The sequence below is a fragment of the Rhinolophus sinicus genome, linkage group LG10 (genome assembly GCF_036562045.2).
Source record: "Rhinolophus sinicus isolate RSC01 linkage group LG10, ASM3656204v1, whole genome shotgun sequence".
NCBI classification, from domain to species: Eukaryota; Metazoa; Chordata; class Mammalia; order Chiroptera; family Rhinolophidae; genus Rhinolophus; species Rhinolophus sinicus.
Window position 1 is genome coordinate 71,118,789 of NC_133759.1, and position 20,731 is coordinate 71,139,519.

At 42.1% G+C, this 20,731-nt stretch overlaps 1 pseudogene; it reads left to right on the forward strand.

The window, feature by feature from the left end:
- The first annotated feature begins 17,956 nt into the window (after positions 1 to 17,956).
- Positions 17,957 to 18,870, forward strand: LOC109435674 (heterogeneous nuclear ribonucleoprotein K; annotated as a pseudogene).
- The last annotated feature ends 1,861 nt before the right edge of the window (positions 18,871 to 20,731 follow it).

Sequence of the window (20,731 nt, forward strand, 5' to 3'; positions counted from 1 at the left end):
CCATTCCTACCTGGTCAGAATCTTGCTCACCGTGCCAGTTGTCTGAGTGGGTGGAGGCCTCCTTGTAAGATGTCCACCACCCTAGGAGCTTAAGGCCGCAGCAGATCACCAAAAGGAGGACAACACCTTCTATGGCCAAGAAGGTGGTGTGCCAGCTGGAGGCTTGCGTCTCCCAGGCAGAACGCGCCTCCCGTTCCCGGTGTCGCTCCTCATGGGCGTTCCGAAGCTGGGCTCTCACATGAACAAACCGCTCCACCATGCTTTGGTAGGTTTTGGCCGGCACCGTATCCTGCTTGCTGCGCCATTTGTCGTGCGGGAGACCCTGCTCACTCTGCCATTTGTCGTGCGGGGCGGCCTGCGGGGTCTCTGGTCCCGCTCCCCACACAAGAACGCAGGATATGGATATGGTGAGGCCAAAAAGGAACACCCACGGAGCCATAGGTAGGGGAGTCATACCACTATGGTCTCACTGGAGGCTGGGCCCACCGGACGCGCGACCTGCCTTCAGCCTTTCCGCCAACTGACCGATGACTCTCCTCCACTCTCCTCGGCTCTGTTCCTCTCCTCTCTTCCGCTCTCCTCGGCCCTCCTCTTCCACTCTCCTCGAGTCTGCTCGGCTCCTTGGCAATCCTCAGCAGTCCTCGGCAGTCCTTGGCTCTCCTCCGTAGCCACAACAGTTATACCAGCGGCCAATCGGCTAACCGGCCACAGCCGACAGCCATCCACCACCCGAGCCAGCACCCATCCACATGAGGCCCAGAGCCTGTAAACTACTCTCTGGGGCTCTGTCCCCACAAGCCTCCCCTGCGCAAAGACTTCTTATTTCCAACGGGGTCCCTGGAGGTCAGGAATGGGTGCCTGGGACCCCCTGCACGGCCTCCAAGGAAGCAGCAGCGGGGAGGCTCCTTGAATGATAGACTTGCGGAGGCGGGACTGCTGGTGGCGCCCAGAGCCCCACAGCCCACTGCCGAGGAGGTGCTGCTGCCCAGTAGCTTCTCACGCGCGTCCCCTGCTGACACCACCTGCCACGGGGTTGGGCTAGTGAGGCGGGCACGGGGCACTAGGTGAGCCAGGAAGATGCCTGGGAAGCCCGCGAAGATTAGGTCTTCAGAGTCGCCACCGGGGGAGATGAGCACGCGACGGTCCCCGCCCAGGCGGCAGTTGTACACCCAGAGGTTCCGGTCCAGAGTGGCTGAGTTCCAAGGGCTTTGGCGACAGGCTTCTGAGGGTGCCTGTCCTGAGCTGGGGTCGCCGCGACTCTCACGTTCTTTCCTCTCCTCAGCTCCCTCCACTCCCTCTGCCCCCTCCACCCCAAAAACCAGGGACAGTGCCTGCGGGTGCGCTGAGAAGTTCAGGACAGCGGGAACAAGGTTTCTGAAGTGTGTGTGTGGGGGGGTGAGGGGTGAGAATCCCCTCTCAGCCTTCTTTCCTTCCTCTGTCTGTCAGAGGCTGGCTTCACATGGTCCTCCTTTCCTGGTATGTCCCAGGGCCTGGCAGGAATTTCTTGGATTCAAGATGAATCTCCGGCCTCTCCCACCTTGGCATTATGTAGGTGGCCAATAAATGTCTGCACAGAATTCTAGCTTCCATATCTGAGGAGTCTAACAAGAAAGCAGAAGTGTTTTAACAGTGGAAGGGGAAATGGGAGCGGGCGTCCTGGGGACTGAGCAGTTTGCCCTTCCCCCAGCTGCTGGGGCAGGTGGCTTAGTCAGGGGTCAGTTCTATTCTCTGGAGATGGGCAAGAGGACCTGACTTCTTCATTATCTCTGTGCCCAGCAATCCTGTATGGTGGAGAGGCAACTGTCTACATCCCTGCTACCCCCTCACTTGGGCCCCATACGCGATTTCCTGAGGGGTTTGTGTCCTCCTCACCCTGGGGCACATGAGTCCATCTCACCCTAGAAAATGCCAGCATCTCGATAGGTGTTCTAGCTGCTAGTTGAGACACCCTACATCAGCTCCCCAGGTCCCATTTGCTGGTACAGGAATGCCAGGGCTCACATGGACCCACGAGTCCTGTAATCAAATTGATGGGGCACACAGTTTGAGTACCTGGAGCCCCAAAGCCTTCCCCATGTGGCTTCCCAGGCCTATGCAGACACTATAGCCCCAACACACACACACACACACACACACACACACACACACACACACAGTGAATTACCTGTGGGGCTGACCACTACCCCATCCAGCCTTGGGCTTCTTAGTTGGGTGCCAGGAGAGCAGTAAGGGACCCCTAGGCATTTAGTGTTGGGGGGAGAGAATCTGAGGGCAGGTCCGAGAGAGTGGAGGAGCGACCTCAGTGGAGCAAGAACTTGGAAAACACTGAAGCTAATTGCCCAAATTCAAGAGGCAGTGTCTCAAAGTTCCTGTTCAGCTTTGGCTTCTAGCTGGGAAGAGAGTGGACATTTTACTTCCCGGGGAATTTACTAAAACCTGGAAAATAGCAGGAGGATTGGTTGGGATGAGCCCCTGCAGAGAAAACCCTCCTAGTAAACTCTTTGAGCCTGGCACAGAGACCCTGCTCCGGCCCAGCGCTTTCAGAAGCCTCTCTAGTCCTCTTCCAGCAGTGCCCATGTCCACCAGGTGCGACGTTCTCAGGGTCCAGCGTACTTACCACTCAGAGCCCTGGCCCCTTCTTCAGCTTAGGTCTCAGACCTAGGCCCCCATACCATTAGATAGCACAGTATTTTGCAGATGCAGCTGTAAAAAGGATGAGCTTGACAAAACCCAACTGATAAGAGTAGTCAGTTACAAAAGAAGAAATCAATAGGAAATTAACCAAATAGTGTGTATAAGCAATGACTAATCCTCCCTTCCAGGAGACAGAGTTTTGGATGTGAATTCCATTTACTTTACTTGCTGCAAGTAAATGAAACTACCTAAGGACAACTACTACCCCTTTTTGAATACAAGACCTCCAGCGGGGAACCCCTTGACTTTGGTCACAATCCTCTGCTGGAATGGCACTGATACCAGTTCCACCCTCAAAGGGCAGGCTGAGCCTGAGTCCACAAGGAGCCAGGGGAGGGTGCCTGGCTTTAGAGTCCTTTACTCGCAGAAACAGAAACTGGAGCAATCTCTCTATAGAGGAAGTAGGGACTGGGTAGAAATGCCAGGCAAGCTTGGTCCTGGGTGTTCACGTGTCCTCTTGTCAATCTCTGGAATAAGGAGCCCTGGCTCTAAAGGAAAAACCAAAGATTGGCAGGGAAGGACTCTTCTAAGACCCAGAGTTCAGGCGCAATGCGTAGTCCAGATTGCAGGATGGGGAGCTCAGACTCTGGAGAGCTCCTCCCGCGAAGGAGAAGGTCCCTTTGCATCCTGAAGGTGCAGTTAGCACTGGGCAGACAGCCCACGGGCTGGGCCGGAGATGACGAGAACTGTCCGAAGCACTACAGTCCAATTCCCAGGAAAGTGAGGATGGTAGAACCAGAAGCACCCCCATCTCGAGTCCCCAGGTGTTCCGGAGGAGGCCCTGCGGGTTCCAACAGGTCCCTTCATAGAATGTTTCCAGCAATCCAGATTTCTCACAGAAACTGAGTGTTTTAAAACCTCAGCTTTTTAAGGCATGGTGCTATATTTTGTCCCTCAAGGTGATGGCCCAGGCCTACGTTTTGCAGAAACTCAGCTGCAGCCAGTAGGGCCCATGCTGGTCCGCGCATACACGCCCCACGTGCTCCTGGACTGGACCACAAGGGTCCCACCACCACTCCTCCCTACCCTCCCTTGGAGCCCGTTGACTCTGCGGTCCAGCCCCTGGGTCTTCAGTAGTGACCGACCCCCCTACTTCACTCCATCACCGAGAGCCAGGCCACCCCAGGGATCCTGCCCACTACATCCCACACACCCATTTTGGGCTCCAAATCTTCATTTTCTGAACTCGGATTTGGATCCTCCCAGGAAAGGATCTTCCTGAAAGACCAGGGATTTTGATTTCCCAATGCAAAGACAATTCATGACTTCTTTACCCTCACGTGGCTGCATTTCCCCTTTGGTTGGTGGGGATGAGAAGGATGTCACAGTTTGAAGGACAGTTCTTTTTCTTTTTGAAATCCCAGTTGGAGCAAAGACTCCAACCCCTGACAGTTTTATCTCTGAGAGTATCTCTACTCCCCAGAAGTAAGAACAGGGGAACCTATATGAATTTAATTTATGATATACGATAAAGATAGCAACTGGATTCGATGTGAGAAAGGTAGTTAGTTCATTTAACATTTGACTGTTGATCTAGAAGAATCTGAGTCTCCCGATTGTCAGCATATACAAAAATAGGTTCCATATTCATTACAGATTTTTAGAAAGTGAAAACCATTCAAGAAATATTAGAGGGAAGTTTCTCTAGTCTTAAACTAAAAAACAAAACAAAACAAACAAACAAACAAATAAAACAGGACTTCATCCTAAACTACACATTTTGGTAAATGAATCAGGCAGTACCGCTCACAATTTTAAATGCACATAACCCTTAATACAGCAGCCCTAACCTTGGAACAGCTATCCTACAGAAGTAAAAGCACCTGAACAGGAAGAAACTAGGGGACAAAATGTCATTCAGTGAAAATCATGCATTGTTTGGGCCCCTCCATTCCAGGTTTTTGACTTTGATTCTAGGTAGGCTGAGGCTTTCTTTGCGTTGGAGCTAATTTACAACTTCGTAAATTGTAGATAACTGATAGTAGTGCAACTACATTCTTATGTATAGCCGTGTACATAAATCTTGACCCCTGGAGGGTCAATTGATTTCCCTCCCCAACAGTGAAGGAAGCCAATTTTGCCTCCATGTATACATTTGTTTCACTATTCCTTACCCATAAATGTGTCTGTTCTTTAATGGTCCTTTGAAGTGGTTTTGACATCTTTATCGTTGCCTCATTAACAATGAGTTAAATGAAATCTTTAGGACATGGTTATACTTCAGAAGTCACGGTTTTATCTTTTTATTTTTTATTTTTTTAAGAATTATTCTTTTACAAAACAACTACAGTGGCCTTTGTGGTGGCAAAGCCAAGTACCAAACAACAACTCTGACTCTTGAATGATAAGGGAACGGTTGAGTGGCACATGAAACTGCCACTTAATGAAAACAGTAAAAGCTATATGATCCACTTGAAAAGTGTTCATAGGTTATTAATTCTAAAAAGGCATTAAGAAATATTTATGAGAAGAAAAAAAAATTGTGTAATGACGTCACAGAAATGGTCGAACGAGCAGTGATTCTTGAAATCACCCTTGGAAGTACCACCTGAGACTCGCATTGTAAGTCAGGTGAAGATGGGCATATCAGGTGAGTGGGGAGGAGGGGTGGAGGAAATGTAAAGATGTGGGCCTCGGGCCTCAGGGTCTCAAGACGCAGAAGGGTGCCATCTGCGGCTTGGGAGCGGGAAGAATTCAGGCTCCAGGCACACTCCTGAGACACACAGTCCTGCCTGAGGGATCGGCATACAAAGTGGCTGAATCCAGCTTTAGAGACAGAGAGCTCAGGTGAGAAGTGATTTAAGCCCTCAAGGCCAGACAGAAATCAGAAAACAAAGACATAGAGCCTGGCTGCTTTCCTCCACCCTCACAGAGCTCATCTCACCCCCACCCTTCCCAGAGTTAGAAGTGGGCTTCAGAGGAAACAGGTAGCAGAGTCAGATTAAAGAACAAAATATCAACAAGCTTGAGAACTGTACCAACAGTCCCATGCACTCCTGCTGACAGGGAAACAGCTGAGGCTGGGGGTGGGGGTGGGGAACAAGGAAGCTCTGGGCTGGTCGGAGCCACAAGCACAAGCTGCCTTCCCACAGCCCACCCCACCCCCACCTTTCTGGGTGGATCTCTGTCGGGTAATCAGAGCGGGATAGCATCAGGCTGCAGAAGAAGCTTTGAGATTTCAGAAGCTCTGGCTGTGGTGTTCTCAGAGGGTTTTCCCTGCTGGGGCAGAAACTGCACTGACTCTGTAGAAACAACTGACCACACCCCACAGCACACTGGAAGCCTGCCCTGCCCACCCAGAGCTGCACTGCCCAGGGTACTCTGGACTCCTGGTGGCCGCCCTCTCTCTGCAAGCTGTGCAAAGGAGGTTTTTTACTGAGCAGGACAGCCAGCAACATCCTGGGGAGACTGCTAGAGGGCGTTAATTCAAGACCTGCTCTACAACATAGACAGGTGGTGATTGGATTTAGTGAACTCTTCTTTTCTTTCTCTTTCTCTTCTTCTCTTTCTTTCTCTTTCCTTATCTTATTTTTTTTCTATTCTTTTTGTTGTTCTTTTCTTTTGTTTTTTTTGGGGGGTGTTTTTTAGTTTTTACTCCTTTTTGTTTGCTTGTTTGTTTTGCTTTTGTTTTCCTGTTTTGTTTGTTTTGTTTTTTTGTATTTTTGTTTCTTTTAATTGTTGTGTGTGGTTTTTGAGTGTGCGCATATTTGTTTTTTTGTTGTTGTTGTTTTGTTTTGTTGGATGGTCTCGGGCCCAGTACCAGTCCAGGAGCCGAGACTACACCAAATTTGTAGAAACCACTGACCACACCCTGTAGTCCCTGTAACCCTACACTGCCCACCTACAGCTGCTTTGCCAAGGGCACACTGGGCACCTGGGTGACTGTCCCTGCCCCCACAAAATGAAGAGGAGGTTTTTTTAGAGCAGCAAAAAATCCACAACTGCCTGGAGAGATTTTGGTGGTGAACAGTGACCCAAAAACTGCACTGCAACCACTCGGGAGCAGCTCTCGGAATTTGTGAGCATGTAGTGGAGGTTGGCAGTGTCCTCGGAGCGCGATACAAGGTGGTCACAGGCCAGGTACAGGTGTAAGATCTGAATCTGAATTAACGTTATAAAAACCACCAGTCACATTTTGAACTCCACCCCCACCCGCCACCCCAGCTAATGCTGCATTGCTGAGGGCACTCTCAACATCAGGTCAACCAGCCAGACACATGCTCCTAAGGTGTCTCTTTCAACAGTTGGGCTTTACGGGCAACTGACAGGTGGCAACAGGCATAGGGAGCTCTGGGCCTTTTGCTAAGCTGCCTCAAGCCCAATATTGGGGGCAGCCAGCCTCAGTTCGCCGAGAGGCCACCCCCACATGACTCCAGGTCCAGCAGGGGCAGCAGCCAACCACATACAGCTTTGAGGCACCTACCAGGTAGCCATGGGCAAGTAACAGGCAGGGCTCAAAATGTCCTGCATAAGAGCCCTGCCCAAGAGACACCAGAAACAACATGCCCAGAAGCCAGCTTCAGACCACACCAGAACACTACCTGGTTAGATTCACAAATGGCATACCAAAACGGTGTTCTCAACAGGCACAAGAGCCCGCATGGATGAAACCTCTGCTGAGGTGTTAGCTCCCACACAGCAGCTCATGCACTGCGGGCATTGCCAATCCTCATACCTAGTTGGCCTGGGAGTCAATCCCACCCACTGACACACCAAAAGCAATCAAGGCTCAACTACAATAGGAGAACAGTCACAACACAAGGGACACCTCTGGAACACATGCACAGGAGGTTAGGGAGATTGAGCCATTCAATTACAAAGGATACCTACTACATAAGGTCACCCAGCAAAGACTGAGAGACATAAGTGATCTACCTAATACATAGAAGCAAACAAAGAGTGACAACCAGAATGAGGAAACAAACAAGCATACCCCAGATAAGAGAACAGAAGAAACCTCCAGAAATGGAAATAAATGAAATGGAGGCATTCAACCTACCAAATACAGAGATTAAAATACTAATGTAAAAATAGTGAAGGAACCTAGTGAGAATGTCAACAAAGACAAAGCAAGCATAAAGAAGGATATAGAAACCATGAAAAAGAACAAATCAGAAGTAAAAAATACAATAACTGAGTAAAGAATACACTAGTAGGAATCACCAGCAGATTAGATGAAGCAGAGGATCAAATCAGTGATTTAGAAGACAAAGTAGTAGAATTCACCCAATCAGAACTACAAAAAGAAAAAAGAATAAAAACCAATGAAATAGTTTAAGAAACCTGTGGGACAACATCAAGTGCAACAGCATTCGCATCATAGAAATACCAGAAGGAGAAGAGAGGGAAGAATGGATAGAGAAGATACTTGAAGAAACAATGGAGATTATGTCACAAAAATGGCGGCATGACCTGAGCCCCTGGAAATCTCCCCTGGAATTTACAACAAATTGAACAATTATAATTCCACAAAGGACTCCCTGCGTAGCAGACAGGCAAGACTAAGAGGTGCACAACTGAAATCATCTAAAGGTGGGCAAGTTGGGCAGGTGTCAGGGAGGCAGGAAGGGGGAAGTGCAGAGACCCAGGCCACACAGGCGCAGGACCAGACAAGAGCTCAGAGCTCCAAGCTCCCTGCATCTGGAGCTACCACAGTCGCGAGAGAGAAAATAATTTGGACTGCTACTGTTCTGTTTATGGCCCACAGTCCCGCCTGAAGGACCAGCATATAACACAGCTGAACCCAACGCTCACGGCAGAGACCTTGAAGCAAAGACTGAGGGAAGAAGGGTGAAAACAGCTGTTTAAGCCCTCACTGCTGAGCAGAGGATGGAAGCCTTAGGCACGGAGTCTAGCCAGCCCTTCCCCACACTCACAGAGCTCGCCTCACCCACACCCTCCCAGTGCTAGAAGCAGAAAGGTAGCAGTGTCAGATCCAAAGAACAGAATATTTGCAGTTCACAGAACTGTGGCCTGCGCCACGGACTTGCAGCCCAACTAGTTCTGGTGAAGGGAAGAAAGTCTTGGGTGCAGGACTGACTGTGCTGGTGGTCGCTGCTATTGCTCTGGGCCATGTCTCACAACCCATCCTGCCCCTGTCCCCACCTATCTGGGCAGATCCCTGCAGGAGTAAACAGAGCCACTGAAACACACAGGCTCTGAAACTGCTGCAGGAAGAGCTTTGGAACCTCAGAAGCTCTCCACAGCCCCCCATGGAGGCAGTGGCCTGTGACCCAGGCAACCTGTTCACAGAGAAGAAACCCGCCTTCCAGGGAACCTCCCCCCCCCCCCATTGTGTAAGAAGCCGGAATAGTTCAGAGAAAATATTACACTACAGTGTGAGAGAGAATAAAAGGCTACAGTCAGAGAGAAAATAAAACATTCTACCAACACCTACTGGAAAACAAAAGAAAGACCTCTTCCTATCAACCTGTTGCAGAACCCACTCTTGTAGATGCCTAGGAAGAGAAATAATAATTCATTAATTACCATGACTAACCAAAGTAACAAGACAGCTCAGAAAGAAAATGTAAAGTCTCCAGAAAATGAACTTAAAGACATGGAAATATGTGACTTAAATGACAGAGAATTCAAGATTGCAGTTCTGAAAAAACTCAACGAGATGCAAGAAAACACAGAAAGGCAGTTTAATGAACTCAGAAACACAATCAGAGAACAAAATGAACATTTTACCAAAGAGATTGAAATTTTTAAAAAGAACCAAATAGAATTTCTGGATATTAAGAACTCAATAAAAGAAATGAAGAATGAAATAACTAGCTTAGGTAATGGAGTTGACCAGATGGAGGAAAGAATCGGTGACATCAAAGACAGAAATCTGGAAATGACACAGATGGAAGAAGAGAGAGACTTGAGACTTAAAAGAAATGAAAGAACTCTACAAGAACTTTCTGACTCCATCAGAAATAGCAATATATGAATAATGAGCATACCAGAAGCAGAAGAAAGGGAGAAAGCAATAGAGAGTATATTCAAACAAATAGTTGATGAGAACTTCCAGAATTTGTGGACAGAACTCGATCCTCGAATCCAAGAAGCAAATAGAACACCTAACTACCTCAATCCCGACAGGCTTTCTCCAAGGTACACTGTATTGAAGCTGTCAAAAATTAATGACAAAGAAAGAATCCTCAAGGCAGCCAGGGAAAAGAAGATGGTAACCTACAAAGGAAAGCCCATTAGATTATCATCAGATTTTTCAGCAGAAACTCTACAAGCCAAGAGGGAGTGGAATTAAACATTCAAACTATTGAAAGAGAGAAATTATGAGCCAAGAATACTATATCCAGCAAAGATATCCTTTAGATATGAAGGAGGAATAAAGACCTTTCTAGACATACAGAAGTGGAGGGAATTTTCTAACACAAGACCTGTACTACATGAAATACTGAAGGGTGCTATTCGACCTGAAACAAAAAAGCAAAAGAATGCAAAACCATGAGTAGTATTAAAAACAGACAGAAGCAGGAAATGACAACACCTACACCAAATAGGACATTATACAATTAAACATAACATACAGGGTAAAGTAGAAAAAAAAAAACACACTTAAAAAAGAGGAAAGACAACTTACTACTGAAGTGCAGAAATCAACTCACAGCAAAAATAAGGATAATTCGTGACAACAAAAACATAAGAGGCGGAGGGTATAGGTCTGAACCGGCACAAGGGAATGGAGAAAGTAAGCATACTGAAGAAAATGAAATACTCTAAACATGAACATTTCTTTTAAATAAATTTAATGGTAACCACTCAAAAAAATCCAGAACTAAAATATATAACATAAAAAAAGAAGAAACAGTGGGAAAAATCATAGAATACCATCACATTGAAATAATGTACAGCAGCAAAAAGTCAAAGAAACAAGGAAGACACCATCCTACCAGAAAACCAGAGATAGAATGATAGGAAATTCTCAGATATTAATAATCACCCTAAATGTAAATGGACTGAACTCACCAATAAAAAGGCACAGAGTAGCAGATTGGATTAAAAAAACCCTAAACCCAACCATATGCTGCCTCCAAGAAAAACATCTCAGCTACAATAACAAATATAGACTCAAAGTGAAAGGGTGTAAACTGACCTTCAAGCAAATGGTTTTCAGAGAAAAGCAGGTATAGTCATACTGATATCAGATGAAATAGACTTCAGGTAAAAAACGTTACAAGAGACAAAGATGGACATTTCATAATGCTAATGGGGACTATACAACAAGAAGACATAGCAGTCATCAGTATTTATGCCCCCAATCAGGGAGCACCGAAATATTCTAAGCAGCTACTAACAGAACTAAAGGGAGAAATGGACCAAAAGACAATTATAGTAAGGGACTAAATACATCGTTGACAGCTATGGATAGATCATCCAAACAGAAAATAAATAATGAAATAGCAGCCCTAAATGACACATTAGATGAAATGGATATAATTGACATTTATGGAGCACTTCATCCTAGAACATCAGACTGTACATTCTTTCCTAGTGTACATAGAACATTCTCAAGGATAGACCATATATTGGGACATAAAACTAGCCTCAGCAAATTTAAGAAGATTGAAATCATACAAGCATATTCTCCGATCACAAGGCTTTGAAATTGGATATCAACTGCAAAAAGAAAGCAGGAAAAAACACAAATATGTGGAGATTAAACAACGTACTTTTAAAGAACGACTGGGTCAAAGAACAAATAAGGGGAGAGATCAAAAGATACATAGAAAAAAATGAGAATGAAAATACATTCTACCAAAATTTTGGGGATGCAGTGAAAGCAGTTTTAAGAGGGAAATGTATATCATTACAGGTCTATCTCAAGAAAAAAGAAAAATCCCAGATAAATAACCTCATGTTACACCTTAAAGACTAGAAAAAGAAGAACAAATGAAACTCAAAGTCAGCAGAAGGAAGGAAATAATAAAAATCAGAGCAGAACTAAATGAAATAGAGAACAAAAAGATAAAAGAAAAAAATTAATGCCACAAAGAGCTGGTTCTTTGAAAATATTAATAAAATTGACAAACCCTTGGCTAGACTCACTAAGATAAAAAAAGAAAAGATATAAATAAACAAAATCAGAAATGAAAGAGGGGAAGTTGCCACGGATGCCACAGAAATACAAAGGATCATCCAAGTATACTATGAAGAATTATATGCCACCAAATTCAACAACCTAGAAGAAATGGACATGTTCTTAGAAACATATAGCCTTCCTAGGCTGAACTACAAAGAACTGGAAAATCAAAATAGACCGATCAACGGTAACGAAATTGAATCAGTCATCCGAAACCTCCCCAAAGCAAAAGTCCAGGACCAGATGGCTTCAACAGTGAATTCTACCAAACCTTCAAAGAGGATCTAATACCTGTCCTACTCAAACTCTTCCAAAAAATTGAAGAAGAGACAATACTCCCTAACTCATTTTGTGAGGCCAACATTACCCTGATACCAAAACCTGGTAAGTATAACACAAAAAAAGAAAATTATAGACTAACGTCTTTAATGAACACAGATGCAAAAATCCTGAACAAAAGTCTAGCAAATCGAATGCAAAAACTCATTAAAAAGATTATTCATCATGACCAAGTGGGGTTCATCCCAGGGGTGCAAGGATGGTTTAACATACACAAATCCATCAATGTGATATATCACATAAACAAATTAAAGGACAAAAATCATATGATTATATCAATTGATGCAGGAAAAGCATTTGACAAGATACAACATCCATTTATGATTAAAACACTTACTAAAATGGGTATACAAAAAAAAATACCTGAACATAATAGAGGCCATATATCTCAAACCCTCAGCTATTATCATAATTAATGCTGAAAAACTGAAGCCCTTTGCTCTATATTCAGGAACATGACAGGGCTGTCCCCATCACCTCTGCTTTTCAACATAGCAGTGGAAGTCCTAGCCAGAGCAATCAGGCAAGAGAAAGAAATACAAGGCATCCACATTGGGAATGAAGTTAAATTATCACTTTTTGCAGACAACATGATTCTATATATAGAAAACCCTAAAGACTCCACCAAAACCTATTAAAAGCAATAAATGAATATAGTAAAGTTGCTGGCTACAAAACAAATGTATAAAAGTCCATTGCATTCCTATACACTAACAATGAAATCTCAGAAAAATAAATTAAAAAACAATTCCTTTTGCAATTGCAAAAAAAGAATAAAATACTTAGGGATAAACTTAACCAAGGATGTAAAAGACCTTTATGCTGAAAACTATAAGACCTTTTAAAAAGAAATTGAAGAAGACACAGAGAAATGGAAAGACATTCCATGCTCGTGGATTAGAAGAATGGCCGTATTATCCAAAGCAATATACATATTCAATGCAATCCCCATCAAAATCCAAATGGCATTTTTTAAAGAAATAGAACAAAAAATCATCAGGTTTGTATGGAACCACAAAAGACCCTGAATAGCCAAAGCAATCCTAAGAAAAATAACAATGCTGGAGGTATCAAAGTCCCTGACTTCAGCTTGTACTACAGGGCTACAATAAATCAAAACAGTATGGTATTAGCAGAAAAACAAGCACACAGACCAATGGAATAGAATTGAGAACCCAGAAATAAACCCACATAAATATGGACACATAATTTTCGACAAAGAAGCCAAAAACATACAATGGAGAAAAGAATGCCTCTTCAATAAATGGTGCTGGGAGAATTTGAAAGCAACGTGCAAAAGAATGAAAATTGACTGCTGTGTGTCACCGTATACCAAAATTAACTCAAAATGGATCAAAGACCTAAACATAAGACCTGAAACAATAAAATGCATAGAAGAAAACACAGGTACTAAACTTATGGACCTTGGGTTCAAAGAACATTTTATGAATTTCACCCCAAAGTCAAGGAAAGTAAAAGCTAAAATAAATGAATGTGACTATATCAAACTAAAAAGCTTCTGCACGGCAAAAGAAATCATAGACAAAACAAAGAGGCTACCAACTGAAAGGGAGAATATTTTTGCAAAAACGCCTCTGATAAGGGGCTAATATCCAATATATGTAAGGAACCCATGCAACTCAACAATAACAACAACAACAAATCCCATTAAAAAATGGGCAGAGGACCTGAATGGACATTTCTCCAAAGAGGACATACAAATGACAATAGGCATATGAAAAAATGTTGAACATCACTAATCATCAGAGAAATGCAAATGAAAACCACAATGAGATATATCCCCTCACGGCAGTTAGAATGGCTATCATCAACAAGACAAATAGTAACAATTGTTGGAGAGGCTGTGGAGAAAACAGAACCCTCATACACTGTTGGTGGGAATGCAGACTGGTGCAGCCACTATAGAAGGCAGTGTGGAGGTTCCTCAAAAAATTACAAATAGAATTACCATATGACCCAGCAATCCCTCTGCTGGGTATCTATCCAAAAAATCTGAAAACATTTATCCATAAAGATATATGTGCTCCAATGTTCATTGCAGCTTTATTTATGGTGACCAAGACATGGAAACAACCAAAGTGTCCTTCAATAGATGATTGGATAAAGAAGTGGTGGTATATATATACACGGTGGAATACTATTCTGCCATAAGAATAGATGAAATAGTACCATTTGCAACAACATGGATGGATCTTGAGATTATTATGCTGAGTGAAATAAGTCAGACAGAAAAAGTAGAGAACAATATAATTTCACTGATATGTGGTATATACATCTGAAAACAACAAAATTACAAGACAAACATGAAAACACAAAAACTGATAGACACAGACAATAATTTACTGGTTACCAGAGGGTAAAGGGGGAGGAGGGTGGTAGATGAGGGTAAAGGGGATCCAATATATGGTGATTGAAAGAGAACTGACTCTAGGTAGTGCACACACAATATGATATATAGATGATGTATTACAGAATTGTATACTTGAAATCTATGTAACTTTACTAACAATTGTCACCCCAATAAACTTTAATTAAAAAAAAAATGACTGGAAACTTCCCTAACCTGGTGAAGGAAAATGACATACAAGCCCAGGAAACACAGAGAGTTCCAAACAAGATGAACACAAATAGGCCCACACCAAGACACATCATAGTTAAAATGGCAAAGATTAAAGACAAAGAGAAAATCCTAAAAGCAGCAAGAGAAAGACAGCAGGTTACTTATCAGGGAGCTCCCATAAGATGAGCAGCAGACTTTTCTACAGAGAGTTTGCAGGCCAGAAGGGAAATATTCAAAGTGGTAAAAAAAAAAAAAAAAAAAAGCCTACAACCAAAATTGCTCTACCCAAGAAGGCTATCCTTTAAAATTGAAGGAGCAATACAGAGCTTCCCAGAAAAGAATAAACTAAAGGAATTCATTACCACCAAGCAAGTATTGCAGGAAATGTTAAAAGGGCTTCTGTAAGCTGAAGAAAAGTGAAAAGAAACTGACCAGCAAAGACCAGAAATGCAAATAATAAAATGGCAATAACTATATAGACCTATCAATACTCACTTTAAATGTGAGTGGGTTAAATGCTCCAATCATAAGACACAGGGTAGCTGAGTAGATAAGAAAACAAGACCCATGCATATGCTCTTTACAGGAGACCCATCTCAGATCAAAAGACACACACAGCCTGAAAGTAAAGGGATGTAATAAGATATTTTATGCAAATGGAAATGAGAAAAAAGCTGGCATAGCAATACTTATATTGGACAAAGTAGACTTTAAAATGAAGACTGTAATAAATGACAAAGAAGGGCACTACATAATAATAAAGGGATCAATCCAACAAGAGGACATAGCCCTAGTAAACATCTATGCACCCAATATAGGAACATCTAAATATATAAACTAGACATTGACCAACATAAAGACAGAGATCAGGGGCTGACAGTTAGCTCAGTTGGTTAGAGCGTGAGCTATGGGCGGCGGAGCTGCCAGTTCGATTCCCACATGGGCCAGCGGGCTGTGCCCTCTGGAACTAGAATGAAGTCAATGAGCTGCCGCTCTGCTCCCGGGTGGCCAGGTGGCTCAGTTGGTGGAGCGCGGGCTCTTAACCACAAGGTTGCTGGTTGGACTCCTCGACATCTGCAAGGGATTGTGGGCTCACCCCCCCCGGCCCCGCAATTAAGATTGCACAGGGCACCTTGAGCTGAGCTGCCACTGAACTTCTGGATGGCTCAGTTGGTTGGAGCACAGGCTCTCAACCACAGGGTTGCCGGTTCAAATCCTCAATTCCCGCAAGGGATGGTGGGCTGCTCCCCCAGACTGAAAGGACAACAACTTGACTTGGAAAAAGTCCCACAAGTACACATTGTTCCCCAATAAAGTCCTGTTCCCCTTCCCCAATAATTTTTTTTTTTAAAGAAAGAGATCAACAGTAACACTATCATAGTAGGGGACTTCAACTCCCCACTGACAACAATGGACAGATCTTCCAGACAGAAAAACAATACAGAAACAGTGGCCTTAAATGACACATCAGACCAGTTGGATTTAATCGATATATGTAGAGCACGTCCCCCCAAAACAGCAGAATACACATTATTCTCTTGTGCACATGGAACATTTTCCAAGATAAACCACATGGTAGGCCACAAAACAAGTCTCAATAAATTTAAGAAGATTGAAATCATATTAAGTGTCTTCTCTGACCACAGTGCTATGAAACTAGAAATCAATGACAAGAAGAAAACTGGAAATCCCACAAACACATGGAGGCTGAATAACATGTTACTAAATAATGAATGGGTCAACAATGAAATCAAGGAAGAAATCAAAAGATACCTTGAGACAAACGAAAATGAGAAGACAGTGACCCAAAATCTATGGGATGTAGTGAAGGCAGTTCTAAGAGGGAAATTCATAGCAATTCCCTAAGAGGGAAATTCATAGCAGGCCTACCTAAAGAAACAAGAAAATAAGAAGCAAGAAAAATCTCAAATCAACAGTCTATCTTTACACCGAAGGGAAATGGAAAAAGAACAGCAAAATAAGCCCAAAGGGGTACAAGGAAGGAAATAATAAAGATTAGAGCAGAAAGAAATGAAATAGAGACCAAAGAAACAATACAGAAGATCAATGAAACCAAGAGCTGGTTCTTTGAAAAGATAAACAAAATTGACAAACCTTTAGCTAGACTCATCAAGAAAAAGAAAGAGGGGACCCAAAATACCAAAATCAAAAATGAAAGAGGAGAACTGACAACAGACACCACAGAAATACAAAACATTTTAAGAAAATACTACGAGCAACTATACGCCAACAACTTAGGCAATCTGGAAGAAATACATACTTCTAGAAGCCTACATACTTCCAAAGCTGAATCAATAAGAAACAAAATCTGAACACGCCAATTACTACCAACACAACTGAATCACTAATGAACAAGCTCCCAACTAACAAAAGCTTTGGATCAGATGGCTTCACAGGTGAATTTTACCAAACATTCAAAAAAGAATTATCACCTATTCTCCTCAAACTATTCCAAACAATCCAGAAGGAGGAAGGCTCCCAAGCTCATTTTACAAGGCCACTATTACCCTGATCCCCAAACCATATAAAGACACTACAAAAAAAGAAAACTATAGGGCAATATCCCTAATGAACGTAGATGCAAAAATCCTCAACAAAGTATTAGCAAACCAAATTCAGCAATACATTAAAAAGATCATAGCGCACCACCAAGTGGGATTCATTCCTGGTGTGCAAGGTTGGTTCAATATCCACAAATTAATTAATGTAACGCACCACATTAACAAAATGAAAAATATTATAAAAATCATATGGTTATATCAATAGATGCAGAAAAAGCATTGACAAAATGTCTCTTCCTGTCCTCTACCCATTTTTAATTGGATTATTTGTTTTTTTGGTGTTGAGTTGTATGACTTTTTTATAAATATCAACCCCTTATCAGATGTATCATTGACAAATATCTTCTCCCAGTCAGTAGGATGCCTTTTTGTTTTATTGAATGTTTCCTTGCTGTGAAAAAATGTTTTAGTTTGATGTAATCTCACAAGTTTATTTTTTCTTTTGCTTCCCTTGCCCGAGGGGACATATCAGTAAAAATATTACTAAGGGTAATGGCTGCAAATTTACTTCCTGTATTTTCTTCTAGGAGTTTTCTGGTTTCTGGTCTTCTTTTTAAAAGACTTTCAGGATTATCCTCAGTTTCTCCGTGGCACCAACCTCCACATCCTGCCTATGTCCCACTTGTTTACAACCTGTAGATTGGTGTGTCCATTTAATCCAAGAAAATGGAAACTGAACAGCCAGAGGAAATGTTCTCCAACACCAAAACCAGTGGTGAATTTGGTAAATGCCCTGCAGAGATATGGAAGAGGAATAAGCTTTTAAAAGATCTCGAAACACTGGTGAGATGGTAGAATTATGCATTCTGCTCAGAGCAAGAATGCTGGGGCAGTGATTGGAAAAGGAGGCAAGCATATTCAGGCTCTGCGTACAGAGGACGGTGCCAGTGTTTCAGGCCCAGACAGCAGTAGCCCGAGCACATGTTGACTATCAGTGCTGATGATGAAACAATTGGAGAAATTCTGAAGAAAATCATCCCTACCTTGGAAGAGTTGTCATCACCCACTGCCACCAGCCAGCTCCTGCTAGAATCCGATGCTGTGGAAGGCTTAAATTACCAACACTATAAAGGAAGCGACTTTGACTGCTAGGTGAGACTGTTGATTTATCAGTCTGGCAGGAGGAATTATTGGAGTCAAATGTGTTAAAATCAAAGAACATTGAGAGAACACTCCAACAACAATCAATCTTTTTCCAGGAGTGCTGTCCTTATTCCCCTGACAGAGCCGTTCTCACTGGAGGAAAACCTGATAGGGTTGCAGAGTGCATCCAGATCATCCTTGATCTTACATCAGAGTCTCCCATCAAGGGATGTGCACAGCCTTACGATCCCAATTTGGTGGACCTATTATTACTTACCAAGTTACTAACTATTCCCAAGGATTTGGCTGGATCTATTATTGGTAAAGGTGGTCAGCAGATTCAACAAATTCATCATGAGTGTAGAACTTCGATCAAAACTGATGAGCCTGTAGAAGGTTCGGAAGATCAGAACATTACCGTTACAGGACCACAGGACCAGATCCAGAATGCACAGTATTCACTGCAGAACGATGTGAAGCAGTATGCAGATGTCTAAGGATTCTACCGCAAGACATTCTTTTTTTGTTTTTTATAGTGTGAAGCCATATTCCGGAAAGTTTTTCTAAGACTAGTGAAGAACTGAAGGAGTCCTGCATCTTTTTTTTTCTTTAATCTGCTTCTGTTTAAAAAAACCTACATCTTCTGCTTCCTAGGTATTCTGCATTTGAGGTGTAGTGAAATCTTTTCTGTTCACCAGATGTAATATTTTAGTTCTTTACAAACAGGGTTCGGGGGGAGAGTGTGCAAACACTTACATTGAAATTTTGAAACAGCAGCATAGTGAGTGAATTTGAATTTTTGTTCCTTGTTAGTTAAATGGGAAAATTCCCCTTATGTAATTATTGTGAACACTTTTCTTTGTGGTACTGTAACATTTGGGGGCGGGGAAAACATGAAAGAAAAGGAACAATAGTCCATATGTCCCTGGCAACTATTCAGAGCAGTGTGCAGAATGTAATGCTCTTTTTTAAGAAACGTTTTATGATTTAAAAAATAAATTTAGTGAGCCTAAAATAAAATAAAATAAAAAAAGACTTTCAGCCATGGAAGTTACCATTTTTTGTTTACTGTATATTGACTATATATATATATATATATATATATATATATATATATATATACACACACACACACACACACACACACACACATTAAGGAATATATATATGTGATCCCATTTTTATTTTTTAAAAGGAAGAATGTTAGTGTGTGTATGCATATTTTTGTATGAGTATAAATAGTGTGGACAGATACACACTATTAATGTTGTTTATCGCATGATGTCCAGTTGGATAGGGAATGGACAAGATCATTAATTTACATAATTATTATGAAATATTTCAGATATTCCAAAAAGTCTTAGGACTAACTAATGTAACGAATGCAAATGTGCCCTAGAAGAATTGGATATCCTGGATCACACTGTGCTTTTTCCCTCCTGAAATTGTACATCCTCAAAGTTTAGTTATATATATGTCTCCTAATATATAATATGCAAAAGTACACATATTTAAATTTTTGGTCACTTTTAACATTATTTTGCATATTTAAAACTTTATATAAATGGAATGATATATTGAAGGTATTTCTTTGAAAATATTTTTTTTGCCCAACATGAGGCTTTTGTGCTTAAGATTAATCCAGGTTAATATATATATCATATATGTGTACATATATGCTATATATGTATGTGTGTGTGTGTGTGTGTGTATATATATACACACACACATATATGAACTTTTTCTTTTGCATTGCCTTATTACAAAGAGCATTGGATAAGAAACCTTAACACTTTCAAGGTATCAATAATCCTTAAATGTTTGGTAATTGAAACAGTATGGTACTGGTGTCAGAATAGAGATGTTAATTGATGGGAAAGAATTAGGAGTTTACAAATGACCTGTGTATATATGAGAACTTAGTATATGAAAAAATATGATTTTACAAATCAATATTTGGCTATTAAATAAATTATATTGAAAAACCAGCTGATTGAGGGGAAATTACATGTCTATTTTACTGTACATACTAAAATAAATTTCAGATGATTCAAGGCATAATATTTTGATCCAAATGCAGAAAATATGGGTGAAACCAGTAAAAACAGGGGAGGTTTTTCACCAGAGGTTCCTCATCTGAACCACAGAACACAGAAAAATGAATTGATCGACTATTTCTCAATTCTACCAATTCTACATAAGTGGTACCATTCGAGATGCTAATAACAGAAGTTAATTCATTACATACAGTAGGTACCCACAGCATTCGGATTTAATTCTTTTAGGAAACCCTTGTTTAAAAAGGCTCAGATACAAATAGGAAAAGGTGAAAAATAGTTGCAACATATATGAACAGGC